This window comes from Phoca vitulina, unplaced genomic scaffold (assembly GCF_004348235.1).
Source record: "Phoca vitulina isolate PV1807 unplaced genomic scaffold, GSC_HSeal_1.0 scaffold8, whole genome shotgun sequence".
In the NCBI taxonomy this organism is placed as follows: Eukaryota; Metazoa; Chordata; class Mammalia; order Carnivora; family Phocidae; genus Phoca; species Phoca vitulina.
The window spans coordinates 28,229,478-28,235,482 of NW_022589711.1; the positions used below are offsets into that span (position 1 = coordinate 28,229,478).

Sequence of the window (6,005 nt, forward strand, 5' to 3'; positions counted from 1 at the left end):
CTATACATTCTCCTTGAATGTCTGCCCACAGCAAGGTGTCTTTGCAGGATTTCTCTGTGTGTTTGTACATTGAGAATTAAATTTAAAAAGGATATTGCTTATACTATCACAATCTCTAACATCATAGACTATGTTCTCAGCTATGAAATATCCTTTATGACTGAAGAGTCTTTACTTTGGACAGTGTGCGGTAGAACAACTGAATGTTAAAACAACTCCATTTGATGCTTACTGAAGGGTTTCTCTTATAATTTCCACTTACTGACATTATTTACCAACTCCCATCTCAGAAAATACCTATAGAGAAGTGATGGCAAGCTTATAAGTAGGACTATATCTTTGCCTGCTTCACAAAAAAGAAAGAGATTAGCAGTCCTAGATATAGTGGATCTACTGAAAAATTTTGGTGGCCGTGCTCATCAGTTTTGAGAAAAATGGTTTAATGAAGACTGGTATGGTGACAGCTTTTCCCAATCCTCACTCTACCCAGACATTGAACATGCAGTTCTACTTTCAGGAAATTTCCCTAATGTATTGTATTCTGAATTCCAAAATGTTTGTGAGCCTTAATTTAGCACTCCCTATAGCCCAGAGCATAACACATAGTCTTCAGTGTGTGTGTTTGTATAGGTATATGTATATATGTGTATATATGTACATATTAATGTATGATAAAATGTTTTGAAAAATTGTGCATCATCTGAATGATCACTTAAATATTTATGTATTATAATATGAGCAACTCAATCAATTGTATATAGCTTAGTTTAGGTCTGGATACTGAATAAAACTATGATCAAGTGAATCAAATGGTTCATTATGGGCTCAATCATGCTGCAAAAGTGAATTGTAAAACTGAATTCTCATTTGGATATATTACCCAAATTTATTACTGACAAATTGCTTACCATAACTTAATTCACTGACAGCAATATATTATTTCATTTTCACATTAAAATGTGAGATGAAAATACTGAAACTGTAATTCTAATTGTATTACCAGGTACCTATATTAAATTGAGAATTAATCGTGCATTTTAAACAGAAGATACTCCATACAAATTTTACATACCATTTGAATGATAGGCTCATGTAAGTAGCCTATTTATGAATTTTTGTGAACTTCTAATGCAATGCAGGGAGTCCCCCATACTACTCTTCACATACTTTAGCCCTCTAATTTGGGGACGGTGAGGAAAAATTCTTACCACTGCTAGTGACAGCTTCAGCTGGAATTTTATCTCTCTCTCAATACCCTGATTATACTTGTGGGAATCTTTGAAGACATTCTTCCTGTTCTCGGACACATTTTTTTAAGGTAAATTCCGAAATTCAACCAAATGTTTTACTTTTGTTTGACTCTTCAGAGTTTTTTCAGAAAACTGGGGAAAGAAAAATGCAAAAAAAAAAAAGTGTCTATGGATTGTTATATGATTTGATGACTATGACAATGTGTTTTATTTAATATTTCCTGAATGCTGAAACTTAAAGCTTAATACATCTGTTCATTTACTCAAGAAATACATGGAATGCCTTATCTTTTCTTGGTAATAAGCTACTGTATGTTTTATGTAAAGATTAATGTGACCTAGTCCCTAATTACATTGAACTTATAATAGACTATGGATGTATAGTTATTTGACTCCAAAATAATTATTGAGTACCTATTCAGAAACAAATACTCTTCTATGTTTTATGGTGTTATTGAATGTAGTAAAAGCTACAAAATAAATGTTCTCAGATAGGTAGGGGCCTCCTCGGTAGAGAAGATGTACACATATACTATTAGGATTCCAGACAATAGATAATTAAGTAACAAATTCAGTGGTAGAGACTCTAGGTGTGGGCTCTAGGACATGAGTACTGAACAAATACATTTTGTTGGATTAATTAATGAATGCTGTCAGGTTTCCTACACCTCAATGTTGGCTTAAATCCCCAAATTGATTTCTAAAGATTCTCTTAAATATGAAAAGGAAGCTAGGATTGGTAAAGAAGAATTTGAATATAAATTGTATAGTGAACCCTCTCCTATGCATTCCCATAAGGTAATGAGGTGTCTTCCTTAAGTTTTTCCCTATATATCAGCATTCTTTAATGATGCTCCCATACAATCCCAACTTCCATAACCAAATAAGGCACAATCCACTAACAAGATTTCATACACAGGTTAATAAAGTTCCTAGACTTGCTCCTGCTAAGGAAGAAAAATAAAATGAAGAGGAGGAGGAGGAACAAAAACAGAAGAGAAGGAAAATAAAAGAAGAGAGAAGGAAATTGTGGTGAAGGAGAGGAAATTGAAAGAAAAGGAAATGAGAAGAAATCAGAGAAAAAGAAGAAGGAAAAGGAGAGAAAAAATAACTTTAATTTGTATAGATATTAACTACTATACTAATTTGTCCTGTGTCTTAGAATCCTATGCTTGTTTTCTGGTTTACCAGATTAAATCTGTATCATTTTCCAGCTACTCATTGGGTGAAGATAGGATCCAAACTGCTTTTCATGATCTATGTCCTTAATGATCTAGATTCTACAACCTCTCTAATTTCTTCATAGATCACTATTCTCCTTGATTGTTGTGTAGTAGCCACTAAATTCATTCAGTTATTTGCTTCCGTCATTTTTTCTATTCCTTCCCATTCTTTTTTTTTTGGGGGGGGCACAGAGGGAGAGAGAGAGAGAATCTTAAGTTAGATTTCATGCCAGTGCAGAACCCAACACAGGGCTCCATCTCACAACCCTGAGATCATGACCTAAGCTGAAATCAAGAGTGAGAGGCTTAACTGACTGAGCCATCCAGGCACCCCTCTATTCCTTCACATTCTTGATTATATTTGATCTTTTGACATTTTCCCCACTGATTCTTTGAATAGCTGATACCATGTATGCCACATTCCTGATAGGCTCTCAGTGTCATTATTATATAAAGCAGCTCTTCATCTGTCCTTTGTAGTACTATGTTTGTATTATCTATTATATTTTATAAATTAATTTTGTTTGTTTCTTTACCTTTATTTAGATTCTATTCCTGCAATGCCAAAAATGAAGCAGGAGCAATGTATATATTACTGATCATCAACTACCTAATGCTGTGGATATGTACTGCTTATAAAGTAAGCGCTCAAGGGAACAGTTTTTAAATAATGGAAATGGTGGATACATTAATTATATAAATTTTAAGAAGTGTATCTGCTTTTTTTTTTCTTACACTCCTATGGTTCCAATCCTCCTATTATCTTGATAGCTCTCTGAGATTTCCAAATTTTTATTTATCTGGAATTATGCTCTCTGGCCACACTTTCATTCCAAGATTTGTTTTGATTCTTTTGGTCATTTTGGTCTCATTTCACCATAAAATTTAAAGTATGGTTGTACTTTAACAACCTTTATTATTAGTTCATGTTCTGGTAACATAGCAGGCCTTTTCTAGTTACCTGAATAACAACCAGTTCCTTCTTTCCTGTTGGTAGAATTAGAGTTTGTTCACTAATATGACTTAAGAGTAAAAATCTAATAGTCAAATTTCATAGCTCCATTCTTCTTAGCAGCGACTGACAATAAAAAGAGATATGTAAAAAGAAACACTCTCTTCTACAGGACTTTTGGTGCATAGTATTGCATATGTCATTGTTTTATTAATTTTTTTGAGACAGAGACAATGAGCAAGCATGAGTGAGGGGAGGGGCAGAGGGACAAGCAGATTCTCTGCCGAGCAGGGACCGGGATGCGGGGCTGGATCCCAAGACCCTGAGATTATGATCTGAGCCCAAGGCAGACGCTTAACTGACTGAGCCACCTAGGTGCCCTATCATTGCTCTTTCTATAATGTTCTACCTATAATATCAAGCCAGTGTAGGAAGAAGAGCCTCAAGAATGGCCAACAGCCAGATTGGGAAATTGGAGCTCTTATGTACTGTGCTCTGAGACCCCTCTCCTGTTCTGTTACTTATAGCCAAAAGCCTCTTAAAGAGACAGATGATAGACAACAACAAAACAAAATAATACTGTCTTATATTAAAATATATATACCTCCTCATTACTTATGCTTAAACATAGCATAATGAATATTCTTGAGTCCTTTCTGCTTGATACCTTCAGACGCTTTTGTTGGGTAATAGTTCTTTTTATACTAATTATAAATGTCTTCTGATAGCAAAGTGTGTTTGTTTAGTTTTTCTGACCTCAATTTGATTTCTTCACCTCAGTTGAACATCCTTTCGATTTGTTGGCTTTAAATATATACACACAAGTTTATAATTAGTAGCAGTTGATTTATAAGTTTCTCCTATGGTTTATTTTGTTTGTTTGTTTGTTTTATACCTTTATTTGACAATCAGCAAATAGTTATCATCCACATTAACTGTCTGTAGATTTTTGAAAGGGGTGACAGGTACATAGGTAACCAACGTGTAGAGCTTGTTTGGTGATCTTCATCCTCATTATGTTTTCTGGACAACCACACATGGATACAATATGGAACATTCCTTATTCCTTTGGCCCAGACAGTTTTGTTGAGCCTGGTGTCAATGTGCACATCTGAGTTCTCATCTCCTTCATGGCAAATTTCCGGGTCTCTTTGAGGGCCCAAGAGGCACACTTCTTGAAACCCATTCCATGGATGTGCTTGTGAATGTTGATGGTGTATTCTCTGGTCACTACTTCGTTGATGGCAGAATGGCCCTTCTTCTTCTCGCCACCCTTCTTCGCAGGAGCCATTCTGCTGGACCCTGGTTGGAAAGGTCTCCTACGGTTCAAAATAGCAGTGCTTGTACATTTCATTTTCATGACTCCTAAGAGGTTTCTTTTGCTTATTTTTTCATTTATGGCAATATTTTAAATGACTGACTTTCCCAGAAATCTAATCCTATGATAGAAACTTTGTATTTAGTATGCAATATAAGATGCAGATGGAGCTTACCAAGCACTAAGGAAGAATATAGGCTAATTCAAAGATTTTTTAAAATATTTTATTTATTTATTTTACAGAGAAAGACACAGTGAGAGAAGGACCACAAGCAAGGGGAGTGGGAGAGGGAGAAGCAGGCTTCCTGCCAAGGAGGGAGCCAGATGTGGGGTTTGATCCCAGGATCCTGGGATCATGACCTGAGCTGAAGGCAGATGCTTAATGACTGAGCCACTCAGGTACCCCTAATTCAAAGATTTTTAGAATATCTTTGGTCAATGTTCTAAATATCTCTAGGCATTCAGGCTCCTATTAATATTCCCCATTCTTATGGTAGTCCTTGTAAACTTCAGCTACTCAGACTTCCATTTCGGTAATCATATGACTTGAATCCATTTGTGTAGCATCCTCTTAATGATTCATAGAAAATAGTCTTTGTTCATAAGCAAATAATAAATATATGTACACCAAGCACATGCATCATCTATTTAGTTACTAAATGAATCCAAAAATTTCTTTAGATTCCTCCTTTTTAACAAATTTTTATTTATTTATTTATTTAATTTTTTAAAAGATTTTATTTATTTATTTGACAGAGAGAGAGACAGCAAGAGAGGGAACACAAGCAGGAAGCAGGGGAAGTAGGAGAGGGAGACGCAGGCTCCCTGCTCAGCAGAGAGCCCCACATGGGGCTCGATCCCAGGACCCTGAGATCATGACCTGAGCTAAAGGCAGATGCTTAACGACTGAGCCATCCAGGCTCCCCTTAACAAATTTTTATTATTAAATATCTGTTCTGTATTTGTACTGCAGTAAAATCTTTTGTCCATTTTTTAGTATCTCACACTTCATTGATAATTACCATCCTCATTGTTTGACCTAATGATGTCACATTACTTCTGAAGTTATACTAAAATATTTATTGCAAATAGAAAATAAAAACATTTCCATTTTTAGCAGCCACTTTAAGTAGAGTAGGTAAGGGTCTCTTTGCTATTAATCACATTTACTTAAAGGCATGAACAAAGTGATGAATTAGAAAAACAGGGTAAACCCATATAAACTCCAGCTTTATAACCTAGTGTTGTCTCTTGTGGTCATA

The 6,005-nt window shown here is 35.3% G+C and overlaps 1 pseudogene; it reads right to left on the reverse strand.

Moving 5' to 3' along the window:
* Positions 1-4,322: 4,322 nt before the first annotated feature.
* LOC116633656 lies at positions 4,323-4,716 on the reverse strand (annotated as a pseudogene).
* Between the last annotated feature and the right edge of the window lie 1,289 nt (positions 4,717-6,005).